Genomic DNA, 15,613 nt, shown 5'->3' with positions numbered 1-15,613 from the left:
TTCCGGGTTGACGAAACAGAGCCCCTGGCTCCTCTCCCCCTCCCCCCAGTTTAGTTGCAGGCAGAAGTTCAACAGAATCAGAATAGAACTGGAAGGGACCTTGGAGGTCTTCTCGTCCAACCCCCTGCTATACCATTTCAGACAAGTGACTGACCTGTCTCTTCTTAAAAACCTCCAGTGATGAAGCACCCATGGTTAGGAAGTTTCTCCTTAATTCCAGGTTGCTTCTCCCTTTGATTAGTTTCTACCCATTGTTTCTTGGCCTGCCCTCTGGCGCTGCTTCATTGTGGCAGCCTCTCAAATACTGGGAATACTGCTATCAGTAGCCAGTGACTGTCACACGAAGAGAAACTGATGCGGGAAGTTGCATCTTTTAGATCATTGATTTGAGGCCAGGGTTAAAATTGGGCTAAATCAGTATTAGCAAACCTTTCGCCCTGATAGAGAACCTTCACGCCCGCTAAAAAGGATTTGTGAATTTATTTCAGTACGTCCCTTGTTAACGCTCTTCTTTGTCACTTTTATTTCATGGCTGGGTAATTCCCCCCCCCCCTACAGTCGCATCTGTTACTTTTGCTGTAATGCCCTCCCCATGCTTTATGGGTATGGAGGTGGACCCATGTAGAATAAACAAATGGGAAGCCTTACTCCTTTTACTCTATATGTCAGAGGAGCTCCTACAAATTGCTTGCTAAATGAATGAATGAATGAATGAATGAATGAAGTTATTTCTAGACTAGAGGAATTCACAAATTGCATAAATCTGCAGCTGATTTTTTTAAAAATAACTTCCTTTGCAGAGCATCTGAAGAGCATACGTACATGATTCATTTACAAGAGAGTAGAGGTACAAGGGATGCGGTGGTTCAGTGGGTTAGGACGCTGAGCTTGTCGATCAGATGGTCGGCAGTTTGGCGGGTCGAATCTCGAGTGCTGCGTAAGAGAGTGAGTGCCTGTTACTCGTCCCAGCTTCTGCCAACCTAGCAGTTCGAAAGCACGTAAAAATGCAAGTAGAAAAATAGGGACCACTACGGTGGGAAGGTAACATCGTTTGGTGCGCCTTTGACGGAGACGTCCTTGGACAAGCGCTGGCTCTTCGGCTTTGAAATGGAGATGAGCACCGGCCCCTAGAGTTGGAAACAACTAGCTTGCAGATGTAAGAGAACTTCTAATTATATAAATACAAACATTCCTCCCATAGGTGGCAGAATGGAATAGAATAGAATAGAATAGAATAGAATAGAATAGAATAGAATAGAATAGAATAGAATAGAATAGAATAGAATAGAATAGAATAGAATAGAATAGAATAGAATAGAATAGAATTCACTGGACAGCTCAACTGAGTAAACGAATTGGAAAGGAAGTTTCTATTAGATGCATTTATTCTGTTTTCTATAACTACTAAAATGTAGATAATTCTAAATAGATGTTGCTTAATTTTAAATATCAATAATTTTAATAAAGTATTTTATAATGCATGTTTAACTAAACACAATTTAGATACAGATTAATGATAATACTATGCATTGCTTTTTTGTATAAAAAAAAGGTGCTGGAACTCCACACATGTCATATAACCCGCCTTGCCTATCCTACAAGGTTCCATCCAAAAAAGGTGCCAGAATTCCGTTCTGGGCGTTCTATGACAAAAAAAGCCCTGATACTATGACATATTAAAATCAGTTGTAAAGTCACTATATAAAATAGGCTAAACCAGTCAATTGTAGTTGTAAATTGTAAATTGAGGACTATCCTGCATCATATATGAGCTGGCTCTCTGTGATGAAATGTACTGGACATTCCCACCTGGGAATGATGCATTCCAGAGGAATTCAGATAGTTTGTGTGAGAGAAAGAGTGTGAAGATAGGTCCTTCATAATAGTTCTCAGAATATATGCTTAATGTAGATCAGACATGTCAAACTCACGATGTCACGTGACGTCGCGCAATGTATCGGGATGGTTTTGCCATTGCCGGCAATGGGGTGGGCGCGGCTTCCAGATGACGCGTCCGGCCCACAGGACGGCAGTTTGACACCCCTGATGTAGATAGTAGAGTGCTTCAGTCTGGCAAGATTTTGTCTATAGGGGAGGAACAATAAAGAAACCTGCTTGGAAGCATCCCCACGTGTCTTTCTTGGTTTTGGGGGGCTTGACGCTCTCAGCTTGAAAGCTTCAGTTTTGATTGTTTTTAATGGCATACATCTCACATAGCAGTTCAAAACAAAATAGTGTGTTCCTTTAAGACCACCCAGAAACTACAGATGGATCAAAATGTAGTAGCAGTAACAGGCACCTTCCAGAATGCCTATGTTTCACTGTTGCTAGATGAACAGAATTGGTTGCCAGTCAGTTTCTGAATAAAATTCAAGGTGCTAGTCATCTATAAAGCCCTGTTTGGCATAGGGCCTGGATATCTGAGGAACCATTTGTTTATGCCCGTTTACTACATTTTAGCAAAACAGCTGTGTTCTAGGCTCCCTCCACTAAGCATCTTGTATATACGTATAAAAATGCCTACACATGAATATGAAATAATGTATAATTACTGATAAGTAAAACAATTCATTTTTTATCAGCCACATCATATTACTGACTCCAGTTTGTAAACTACTTATATCCCTTTTGCATCTGCTGATGACAAATGTTTTTATGCTGTCACATTTCTCTGCTCTTGATTGTATATATACAATCTTCCTATTGGATTGTATCTTATTTCAGTTCAGTTCAGAATTTCAGCTTTTCCAATTTATTTTGATTATTGAAACTATGGTATTTAGCAATCATTCCCTACATATTTTGTATGATCTGGTAGACTATCAAAACAGAGATGAAGGAATGGTATTTGTATAGTGGAATGCTGCTCATATTTTCATATAACATCATTCACTTGAGCAGCTAGGCTTGAGGTTGTGTAACATTTTTTGGGCACAATTTCTACCTAGAAGCAAGGTTTAGTACCGTGGAAAAGCCAGCAGAGGGCACACAAAGTCTTAGTTTGGATTTATTTGGGCAAGGAATAGTCTTTTAAAACAGGGCTTTTCAACTTTTTCACCCATTGTACTACTTTTAGAATATGGCAACATCCGGGTACCACCAGTCACCTAGCAAGGTGTCAAAAATTTGATGACCAAAAAAGAAAAAAGAAAAAAAGTGATGAAGTACAGGTAGTCCTCGACTTACAACAGTTTGCTTAGTGACTGTTTGAAGTTACAATGACACTGAAAAAAGTGCCCCCCAAGCCACAGCCGAGCAAGACGCCGGCCTGCCAGCCCGGCAGCGCTCTTCTTCCTGTCCGAGGTTTTCATTGTTGTGAGCATTTCTGTTGAGGATTGTCAGTGGGGGTGGGGTGGGGTGTGTTTGGTTTTTATTCCCCCCCCCCTCTGCTGGGTGGTTGCAGCAGGTTTTGGTCACTTCACATGACCCTGGGACACTGCGACCATTATAAATATGAATCAGTTGCCAAGCATCTGAATGTTAATCACAAGACCCTGGAGATGCTGCAACATTCCAGCTGATTGGTGCTTCTTCTAGGCTCAGAAGAAGTGCCAGGATCAGCGCCAAGCTCCAGCTGGAGCCTGGCGCTGATCCTGACTCTTCCGCTGAGCCCTGAGAGCCCTGCAGCTCCAGCCATCTCTCGCTCAGGCTTCTGCGGTGCTACCACCAGAATGAGCGGTTCAGCTCATTCCCCTCCCCCGCTACCACTTTTCTAGGATGGTTGCGTACCACCTGCTAGGTGCCAATGTACCACAGGTGGTACCCGTACCACTGATTGAAAAGCCCTGTTTTAAAAACACCATGAAATATAAATGTATATATAAAAATAAATTTGAAGTTGAACAAAGAAGGTGGTGAAGATTGATTTATATTTCATATGAAAACTGAGCTGAGTTCATGTAATAAATGGGGAAAAGGAGAATATAAAGAGAAATTTAATATTTGAATGTATACAAATTTTATATTTTATGTATATTAATGTCCCTTTATGCACCCACAGACATTGTAGGTATTTCTCTGTACTGAAGCCATTTTAGGCTCCTGCTGCATCTGCATTTATGTATGGTCTAGACCAGGCATGTCAAACTCGTGACATCACACAACATATCGTGACTTTTTCCCCATTGCCTGCAATGGGGTGGGTGTGGTTTTGGTGTGATGCATCCGGCCTGCAGGCTGGCAGTTTGACATGCCTGGTCTAGTCAATATTTTAGATATATCCTTAAGAAAAGATTATCTGTGAAAAACCCTTCAAATATCTTACCTTTTCAATTTTTTTTCTTTACTTAAACATGGAATAATATTTACATACCCAGTAATAATTTAAGGAAACTGATGAAATAAGTCTTCATTTTGAAATGCCTCAAAAAAGTTAATTATCTTTTATTTTGGGTGCCACAGGGTTCATTATCTTGTTTAAGGACTAAGATCCATGAAAGCTACTTTATTACTTGAAAATTGCAGCTCAGTAGCAAATTAGGATATTTTCCTTCCTTCTTTCCTTCCTTCCTATGGTGGCCTATACCAGTTAAAGAGGAAGTTAAGTATCCCTTAACCCTTTGTTCCCTGTATCTCTCTTGTAAAGTAGGCACACAAGTGTTGCAGTAAACATTTCTGTTTCTCTTCAGTGCTCTGTACTTCTGAATTTTTCACCATACTTTTTGCTTGTTCAATATAAGGAATGGAATAAAGACACTTGGCCCCAGTGAATTACTTAGAGATGACCAGTCCTAACTTTTTTATTATCTCTTTCTAGGGCTTTGTATGAAATTAAAAAGTCAGCTACTGTATGCCTGCTGCATTTGGTATGGCCAATCATAGAAGAAAATTATGTAATTATTTAGAAGCAAAGCAACATGATAAACTAGGGACGCAGTGGCTTAGTGGGTTAGGACGCTGAGCTTGTCAATCAGAAGGTCGGCAGTTTGGCGGGCTGAATCCAGAGTGCCACGTAACAGAGTGAGCGCCTGTTACTCGTCCCAGCTTCTGTCAACCTAACAGTTCGAAAGCACGTAAAAATGCAAGTAGAAAAATAGGGACCACTACGGTGGGAAGGTAACTGCGTTCCGTGTGCCTTTGGCATCTAGTCATGCCGGCCACATGACCACGGAGACGTCCTCGGACAAGCGCTGGCTCTTCGGCTTTGAAACGGAGATGAGCACCGGCCCCTAGAGTTGGAAACGACTAGCACGCATGTGCGGGGAACCTTTACCTTTACTTTAACATGATAAAGGAAAGTAACATGCTATTAAACAGCTGTTGGAACTAAAATCTACAACATCTCACTGATTGGGAAGGCTACTCATCCAGATCCAGGTGCCCAGGGAAGTTCCTGGTCTTTTTAAGGCCTGTCAGAATAAGCTTGAAGGAGCTAGTAGCACTAGGCAGTGTTAAGATACTAATATTATGATATGTACCCTCAAGCAAGGCAGTCTGAATTTAAATCTTCCAAAACAGCTGACCAGGCCTGCTTGCCATCAGTGTTGTATTTCTATCTTTTTCAGATTGAGTGCTGAGTGTGGCCTTTGAATAGCCTCCTAATTGTGCATCCTAAAAACTGTAGAGTTATGAAACAAAGTTAAATCAATGCAATACATTTTAGATTATTAAACTGGGCAATCCATGATTGGGCAAGCCATGATCTCCTACTCTTAAATGCAGATAAAGTGATGAGTTACAGTGCTAAAAGTAAAGGAATATGAATCTGATTTATTTGATTATTTATATCTATATATCTATCTATCTATCTTCCCAATTTTTCTCTGCATTTTTCTCTTTTTTTCCTTTTTATATTTTTCTTAATTTGCGTTAGTGTTTTCATCTTTGTATTTTTAAACTTTAATAAAAACATTATAACAAATAGATGTTTCCCTTTATTTACAAGCAACGCATTTCCTGGAATAACCTGTCTGTGGCACTCTTTCCTTTTCTATGGCATGCTTGTTTTCTTTTTGCTGGTTCTGGAGTAAATGCTCTTGAAAGCATTCCCTTGTCACAGAAGCAGAGCAGGTAGACATGAAAAGTGAAAGGTTACTTATGAAACGGAAAGAAACATGATGAAGAGCCATTGTGCATAGGAGGCATAAAAATGAAATAAATAAGTAATAAAGTAGCCTCACAATTCAGTTAAAGTTAAGCAACTATATGCTTGGCAATCATGTATTCATCAGGCCCTAAATATAGCATGTTATTTGATTTCTTTTGATTTTTAAACAATTTTGATGACAATTTAGTAAACACTGTGAATTTATACATACTTTGAGGCAAGCAAAATTGTTAGCAGGGTTGTTGGCAACAGCTTGCCTCCTGCCTCCAGTGCAACAGAGTTAATATGGAACACAAAGGCAGCTGACACCCCATATTTATGCTGAGTAAATTAGTAATGTCATTGTTTTGATTGACAGCCTGAGATAAATGCATAAGACAGCCTCAAATCAGTTGAGGAAAATAGCTCTGGCTCTGATAGATATGTATCCAGTCATGGGTGTCCGCAGAGGGATCAAAAAAATCAAGATACAGGCCGCAATCATGCCATGTAGAAGCTCTGTCCTTTTTAAAGTGCTTTGCATGGTTGAAGCTGCCATCGTAATTTACAGACCCCACCTACAGTATATCCAGTTGTTTAGAATTAAAAAACTGAAAACATATTTTGCTAAATTTGCCTTATGGTAAACATATCGTAAAACCAGGATATGCAATATTCTCAACTGATGAATAATGAGAAAAATCTTGGAGGTGTGGAAGAAAAGAGAACATGAAAGCCATGAAGACAGAAGACTAGACTTGGCTGAAGGTGCTATTTACAAGAATGACTAGAGGAGGCAGAATTGTGAAATCATGTAGGAGAGTTACTGGCAGTGAGATCTGGAGTGGTAGACTCTTCCAGGGATACTGCTGACAATTCCAGGAAAAGACCCTGCCATTTGGAATCTAGTTACTGGACAAAAATGGAGGAGAAAGGGAACAGAACTGAAATGGTCCACCTGCATCTGTTTTGGAGAACATAGAGATTATTAGTGGTGGGACCATGCTGGAGATCCTGGAAGTGAAGGTCTATACTAGATTGATTGTTTTGATTCTATTGTACCTTAATTGTAAGATCTGGCCATGTGCCTCCTAGGGTTTAGATGTGAGCTTATCAACTAGGAGTAATGGGACAGGAATAACAATTCATGAATGAGCGGTGGGAAATGCAAATGGAGATCACCTCCTTGGAATTAAACTAGGATAGTAAAATATATGGCATTCATTTTTCTCATTTTACCCCATTAAAACAATCCTATGAGATAGATTGTTTGGGGAGAGAGAAAGAGAGATTGATCCAAAGTTACCTAGTAAGCATTTATGGCTGTGGATTTGAACCTGAATGTTCCCAGTACTAGTCAAACATCTTAATCACTATATTACAATAACTCTCTAATTTTATAGCACTTGCTGAATAAATACTATTTGCCAATAGCACATTTTTCACCTGAAAGTCAAAACTGATTAAGTTCATTCAGAAGAGAAGTGACCAAAAATACTCTGAGACATTCCAGGACTCAAGTTTGCTTTTTTTTAAATTAATTTTCTTGATGAAACAGTTTCATTTTGGTATAAATGCTCATGGATTATCTACTATAGACTACTGAATTGTTTAAATCACTTGTAATGATAATCATGTGTTGATCATTATTTATAACATTGAAATATTGCCCATTGATTCAGGTAGAGAAGAAGAATGTTCATGAAAGGCTTAGTTTTGTGCATAATTAATCTTCAGAAGTTTTTGGGTCCAATATCCAGTATCTCCACCCATCACAGGTTTTGAAATCCACTACATCTTAGAATGTGTGTGAAGCAGTGGTGGGATTCAGCCAGTTTGCACTGGTTTGGCAGAACCGGTAGCTAAATTTTGCTGAGTTTGGGGAACCAGCTGAATGCACACTTCTTCTGGAAGTCTGTAGTGGGCCTTGGAGGCCTGGAGGAGGCCTTCCAGGCCTAGAACGGCTCTCCGAAATGGAGGCCCAGGCCTGCATCCAATAAGAGAACTGGTTGTCCAGGTATCACATCACTGGTGTGAAGGTATGTTGTTTCACAATGCAGTGTGTCACCCTAGGACAGGGGTTGGCAACCTAAAACACTCAGAGAGCCACTTGGACCCATCTCCCACCGAACAGAAAACACTGGGAGCAACAAAACCCTTTTGACATCTAAAATGAAGATAACATTGCATATATTGTTTTTTACCTTTATGCTATGTATAAAAAGGGGACGCGGTGGCTCAGTGGGTTAGGATGCTGAGCCTGTCGATCAGAAGGTCAGCACTGTGGCGGGTCGAATCCCGAGTGCCGCATAACAGAGTGAGTGCCTGTTACTCGTCCCAGCTTCTGCCAACCTAGCAGTTCGAAAGCACGTAAAAATGCAAGTAGAAAAATAGGGACCACTACGGTGGGAAGGTAACAGTGTTCCGTGTGCCTTTGGCGTCTAGTCATGCCAGCCACATGACCACGGAGACGTCCTCGGACAAGCACTGGCTCTTCGGCTTTGAAACAGAGATGAGCACCGGCCCCTAGAGTTGGAAACAACTAGCACGCATGTGCGGGGGAATCTTTACCTTTACCTATGTATAAAAAAGCTATAGTGTGCTGCATTTATGGCAGGCATGTCTAACTGCTGGCCTGCGGGCCGGATACATCATACTAAAACCGCACCCACCCCATTGCTGGCAATGGGGAAAAAGTCGCAATATGTTGTGCGACGTCACGTGACATTGCGAGTTTGACATGCCTGATTAATGAAATCAATGAACTGCTACACAGAAAACAAATTTTTATTTCTGCATGCAACAAAAGCACTTTGAACTCCAAAAAAAAAAAGACACTGGGTCGAAGGTTACTTTCAAATAAAATACTCAAATGTCTATTTGAATCCTCCTTGTATTTATGAAATAAAAAGCCACTGCAAACTATAAAAACTACAAAGAGAAAAATAGAAAAGAAAAAAATTGCAGGGGAAAAAAAAGAAAAGGACAGGAGAAAGAGGGGAAAAAAACTTTCTCCTTCATCCGAACAGGTAAAAACAATTTTAGTAGCTTATCTACCATCTTTAAATACAGCATAATTATCCCCATACCTCACCTCTTAATTAAAAAAAAAACATCAAAATTTTTCATTAAACATTCTTTACTAAAAGTCCAGTAAGATGCACCACATATATTCATATTTTCTCTCTCTCCCTCCCTCTCTCTCCCTCCCTCTCTCCCTCTCCTTCACTTGTTCTCTCCCTTCCTTTCTTCCTCCCTCTCCCTCCCTCTCTCTTTCTGACCTTAGTCTGCCAGTCCTTTCCCCCCACTCAGTGTGTTTGTGTGTTTTTGTGTGTGTGTGTGTGTGACAGAGACAGAGAGAGGCACTTGTGTTTCCCTTCTCTCTCTCTCCCTCCCTCCCTCTCTCTTTCTGCCCTTGGTCTGCCAGTCCTCTTCCCCCACCCAGTGTGTTTGTGTGTTTTGTGTGTGTGTGTGTGTGAGAGAGAGAGAGAGAGTGAGAGAGAGACAGAGAGAGGCACTTGCGCTTCCCTTCTCCCTCCCTCCCTCCCTCTCTTTCTGTCCTTGGTCTGCCAGTCCTCTTCCCCCACTCAGTGTTTTTGTGTGTTTTGTGTGTGTGTGTGTGTGTGAGTGAGTGACAGAGACAGAGAGAGACAGAGGCACTTGCACTTCCCTTCTCTCTCTCTCTCTCTCTCTCTCCCTCCCTCTCTCTCTCCTTCCCTCCGATCTGCTCACCTGGTAAGCTGGCTTCACCCTGTTCTTGGACAAGCTGATATACATTCTTATTGGGCTCTCTTCCTGCTTCCTGTGGAGCAGGAGCCCTGCCCGATAAGCTTGTCAGCTTCTTGGAGTACAGGGTGTTACACACACACACACACACACACACACACACACACACACACACACACAGAGAGAGAGAGAGAGAGAGAGAGAGAGAGAGAGAGAGAGAGAGAGAGAGAGAGAGAGAGAGAGAAGGGAAGTGCAAGTGCCTCTGTCTCTCTCTGTAAACTGGGAGCCACAGGAGAAGGCTGAAAGATCCGCATGTGGCTCCAGAGCCACAGGTTGCCAACTCGTGTCCTAGGACAATAATCCTTGCCTAGGAGATATGTCAAGCACCTCTGAATGCAGTTGATAAGCAAATAAAATGGAAATGTGTTTTTCCATGTAATAACACAGCCCTATCAGCTATACATTTTTTTGTGTTTTAAAGAGACCCAGTTAATATTTCACAAAGAGGGCAGCACAAAAATCTTGCTACCAACCAATAGAAAGTGTAGGCATGGACATCAGGTGTTAGAAAGAGTCCTTTCTCATGTTTGTGTACAGATTTTGTACTCTCTAAATACACACCCACTGAAATACTCATAACAAGCATATGAGACAGTGAGTTTTTCAGAATAAGCAGCTTTTGCAAACCTTGAAGGCAATGCATTATCCATCTGGATGGTGGGAAGACATGTCTCTGTCCTACCAATTAAATCTCTACTTCCTGAACCTTTTGGAAAAGAATGAAGCAAAGTGCACATTGTGCAATGCTACCAGCTGTCCCTAGGCTTCCTCTATAAGGAATCAGTGTTGTTATTTGCTGTTAATTTTGGCATGCATAAACGTACTAGTGTCAAGCCGGTACATACTTTAGGTACGAATGAAAGCAAAGCAGCTCATACACACATATGCGCACACACGCAAAAAATTGCTACTATACAAATACCTGTTGTCTAAAGACAAAATTATTGTCAGTGTTTTAACATAGAATGTTGATTAGAAATATTTGCAAGTACTATATACAAATTTGTGACATTCTGGTAAGATTTTTATTTCTATAGCTGTCAAGATCCTTTTATAAACAAGTTCTGTGACAAAGAATCTGCTGTTTTATGATGTGATAGCAGTAAATGTGGTCATCCTTTTTCTCCTGCTCGATTGCTGTTCAGATTATATACTGTTGGTGACTTTGATCTGGGAGAAAAATATAAAGATTAATTTCTAGTGAATTTGGAAATGGGTGCCTTGCCATGGTTAGCAGTTTCTAATCACATGATGACATGAACAAGACAAGATAAAATATATTGATTGCATTAAATGTTCTTCACAGGGCAAATGTGTGATAAAAGTGTTGCATGACTGGATTCTGGGATTATAAAAACAACTTCCAAGTTTTCTGATTTTGTGAAATGCTGTGGATAGTTTCCCGAATGTGCAGTTGAGCTGTAATAAATTAGTCTGGTTACCTGCAAAGTTTTTGCTCTGCCGGTGTAGAGCTGAGAAATGTTTGATTGGCAGCTTAATTTTAAAAAGGTAGAAAGCTGAAAATGTTTAAATGGTGTGATCAGGGAATGAGTAGGCAACCTTCTAACCACTTTGGGAATTTTTGAGACTCTTGTACTATTTTATGACATGAATCAAATAAACTCTGCCTTTAGATCTGGCAATTAAGAATTATTGAAAATATCTTCTGTGCTCCACAAATAATTGAACCATAAAGGACCATCTTTGAACGTATCACATGGCAACTTCAATGATTAGATTACAAAGTGTTGAGGATAAGATCAATGTTTACTGAGAATAAAATGTTATGCCCATGATTGAGCCAGAATAAAGGAATTGAGAGCAACAATCCAATCAGAAACCACAGCAACTTAAAAAGTAAGCAAACATTATTGGCATGAGCCTGAAAATCCTGGAAACCTCTCAGTACCTGCCAAAGTAGAACCAAGATCTGTCACATCAGGAGATAAGGGCCTTATCAAAACAGAAGGTACAAGAAGTTAAAGATAGAATGAAATTATCTTCCTCTGTTGCCTTTTATAGAGAGCAGTGTTCTGGAAGATATTTCAAGGAGTTAGGATATTAGGTGAAACTTAATAGCACCTCCCAAGAATTTTTTGCAGTGATGACATGGTTGATGTCTCCCTCCATTTTTTAAACTAACTAACTAACTAACTAACTAACTAACTAACTAACTAACTAACTAACTAACTAACTAACTAACTAACTACCGTAACTAACCAACCAACCAACCAACCAACTAACTAACTAACTAACTAACTGGAAAAGAGACAGATTTGTCATACAACATGTATAAAATTTTAGAATGAATATTTAAAAATAATAATAATCAAGAGTAATTAGCAATGACAAAAGGTTAGGGCAGGGGTAGGCAACCTTGGCTCTTTTATGACTTGTGGACTTCAGCTCCCAGAATTCGTGAGCCAGCCTGGCTCAGCTTGGAAACCTCTCCCTTACCCCTCAGAACGGCTGGCTCAGGAATTCTGGGATTTGGAAGTCCACGAGTCATAAAAAAGGGCCAAGGTTGCCTAGCCCTGGGTTAGGGGAAAGAGTTACTTTAGTAATTGCATTCCAAATAAATCACTGTAATTTGTCAAAAAGAAGTTAGAAAAAAAAGGAAAACTTCTAAAAGATAATGGAGATAATGGTATACAGTTAAGGCACCAGCTAGAAAGTAGGAGACTGTGAGTTCCAGTCCTACCATAGGCACAAAGTTCTCTGAGGAGTACTGGAGTAGTCACTCTCTCTCTCTCAGTCCTACGAAGGAGACCCTGGGAGAACTACTTCCCCCCCAAAAAACTTGCTAAGATAACTGCAGGGACTTACCTAGGCGAGGAGGAGGAGGTTCTGCTGATGCCTTTATTAATACAGCAGCAGTTACATAATCAAAATGTGCAATGTGGTTTCAAGCTAAATCATCACATGCATGAAATGTTCTGCTTTGATCTTCCTGGGAGTGAGCTAAAATCATTTCCAGGGTTGTTACTGGAGTGTTCTGATCTCAAAGCAAGCAGCCCATTCTGCTTGCTTTGAGATGCTGAAGTGGACCACCAAAGAAGGCCTTCTTTCAGCCAACCCTGTAGGAAACCAAAACGCATGAAAATGGTCACTTATTGAGGGAATGGGGAGTATATAATGGGGGCTGTTTCTGAAACTAAATATCCCTTCCCCAGGATCAGTTGACACCTTTGTGATCCCAAGAATTATATAAGAAATGTCAGTGGAGCTTCCTTTTTTTTAATGGTATAGCTACTGTTGTGTGATTGTCTCTTCTTTAATGTAAAGAGATTTTGATGTCACAGGACATTAACTAGGGAAAGCAGAGACCATTATCTTTGTCTTCTTGCTTAACTGCATAAATATTCGAAAGCATTTATTCTGACAAATTGCAAGAGAAACAATGGGGCAAGAGTGAAAACTCTGAAAAACATTTAACCTCATTTGTAGGGGAAGAATGTTCCCTAGATGTAATAATTAACATCAAAATAATCCCAAAGTGTTGTTACTGTCAGAAAAGTGACTAGATAAAAATGTCACCTTCCCACTCAATATATATCTGCCCCCATGTGCTTTTGAGTCATCTTCTCATTTGACTGAGAAAAAACAGATTAACTCTTTAGATACTAGGGTTTTACACTCGGAGAGAGAAGAAGGGGCTTGAAAGCTCTGACTTTTTCTCTTACACATAGGTAGAATGAATCATCTCTCTCTCTCTCTCTTTCTCTCTCTCTCTACCCCCCTCCCTCCCACCCCTCATATTCTCTCTGTGTGTGGTGTACTTGTTAAGGTGCTCAACAAGAAGGGGAGAGTCTTCCATTAGGCATGGAAGTTGGTTAGGTGACTATCAACCTGTTATTCTCTCTTAAACCTAGAATCGGACCTCAAAAACATGCATATTAATTGAGGGTACTATTTCTCCAATAGACCTAAGGAAGTGATATCTTTATGTTTTCACGTATAAAGTACGTGTAACACACAAACACAAACTAAAATGGATTTGTATGTGATTCCTATAAATATACTGCTGTGAATGTGGTGGTAATATAGCAAAACAACCTATTTTCAAATTTTTATACACAATGTTGTAGAACTTTTATTGAATTTAAATTTCAAATAATACTTTTTGTTATATAAAGGAACATGTTAATATTCCTCTGGAATAATATTCTTGCATGTCCAGTTGCAAATACGTAAATTATAATGCTTGATAGCTGTTATAAAATACAGGGTTTTGTCCTATTATTTTAAGGCAATATTGTGATCGAGCTTCCAAGGTTGTAGTTTTTGAACCTTTAAGATATACTTGTTCTTATGAACTTTGCTTTTTTAGAATGTTGAAATGTTCAGCTGTTACATTTTTAGATATTGCTTTTATAACCATTTGTTGCAGTTGTCACTGGCAAGATTAAATACAACTATGATAAAATGCATGGAAGCTCTGTTGTCATCCTGTTAAATGAGTCTTGGATAGATGTTTAGAAGCAGAGTTGGGAAAAACACCTGGCACACAGCTGAGCACGGTATTTAGATTGCTTGGCCCATGTTTCAAACTAGGGACTCTCAGATGCATTAGACCATAAAGGTAGAGAGGATGACCTGGTTTTAGAAATGTTAAGCCACCAAGTGATTTGCTTGCAATAATGTTCAAATCTAGCTACTGTGGTTGATGAACCGTATCCCTTTCTTGGGATGGCTTCCAGCAGTATCATAAACAAACCATGTGAGACAGCAGTGATAAAATGGAAATGGTAATCTGTAACCCAATGCCACCATTATATTTTCTTCCTGAATTCCTGACACAAGTATAGCATGTAAACATTGATGTTGTCAGACCCCTTACCCTGTGTAGTTTTTTGGGGTCTGCCATTCTGGTGGGAGGGGGGCTGCTTGCTGGGGGAATGTATTTGCTTTGCTGTGCTGTGCTCTGTCTTCTTTGAATTATCGTCCCTTTGTGAGGATGGAAGGTGGCCTGAAAATATCTGCCTTATCTGCCTGGGGCCGTTAAACAAAAGCGAGAGAGATCCTATGATGGGCATTAAATCACCAGGCCCTCAAAACAGCCTGTCACCTGTGGATTGGCTGGATTTCAACTGGGCTGTTGGACACTGGGGAGAGGAGTCCTGAATGGGCATTATGATGTAACCATTCACATGCAAATTCTTCAGACTTTGCTTTGCTCTACTGCCATCACTAACTCTCAATGGAAGTTCATTTTGAAACAATGCCTGTTTCAAGAGTTCTGCTTTCTTGAGAGACCTAGTTGAGGCAGATCCTTACAGATGTCCTAAATGATTTGTGAAAGGAAGTAAGGAAAATACTATGGTGTTGCAAATAGTTATATTTTAAAAAGGATCAGGGAACCCTGGTGGAACTGAATAGTATAGAAGACCTAAAGACTTGTTCGATGACAAATTTAATGAATTACTGCCCTCAACTTTCTATACCTGGCTGTATGTTAAGCTCATATAGCCTTTCTTGCTAATTAGCAGTTATGCCTGGAATCTTCAACTGCTTAATATATATTGCTTCCACCTTCTCTATAATTTGCTTAAAATTAACCATTTTGCTTATTTATAAATGTCCATACACAGTAATCTGTAATAAACAAGTTTCTATTTTTTAAAATATTCTGCATCCTTTTTATGTTTTAATTTACAACACCTCATAATCTGACACAATTGAAATATTTGGTTATTATAAACTCTTTTACAATCCTATCAATGCTAGGGGCCCTTAATTCATTTTCTTTCTGGAGATAGATTTCTAAAATCTATTCAAAGCATTGAAGTACGATTGGTTTCT

The sequence above is a fragment of the Vipera berus genome, assembly GCF_964194415.1.
Source record: "Vipera berus genome assembly, chromosome: 1".
NCBI lineage: Eukaryota > Metazoa > Chordata > Lepidosauria > Squamata > Viperidae > Vipera > Vipera berus.
Note: the sequence above shows the minus strand (reverse complement) of the source record.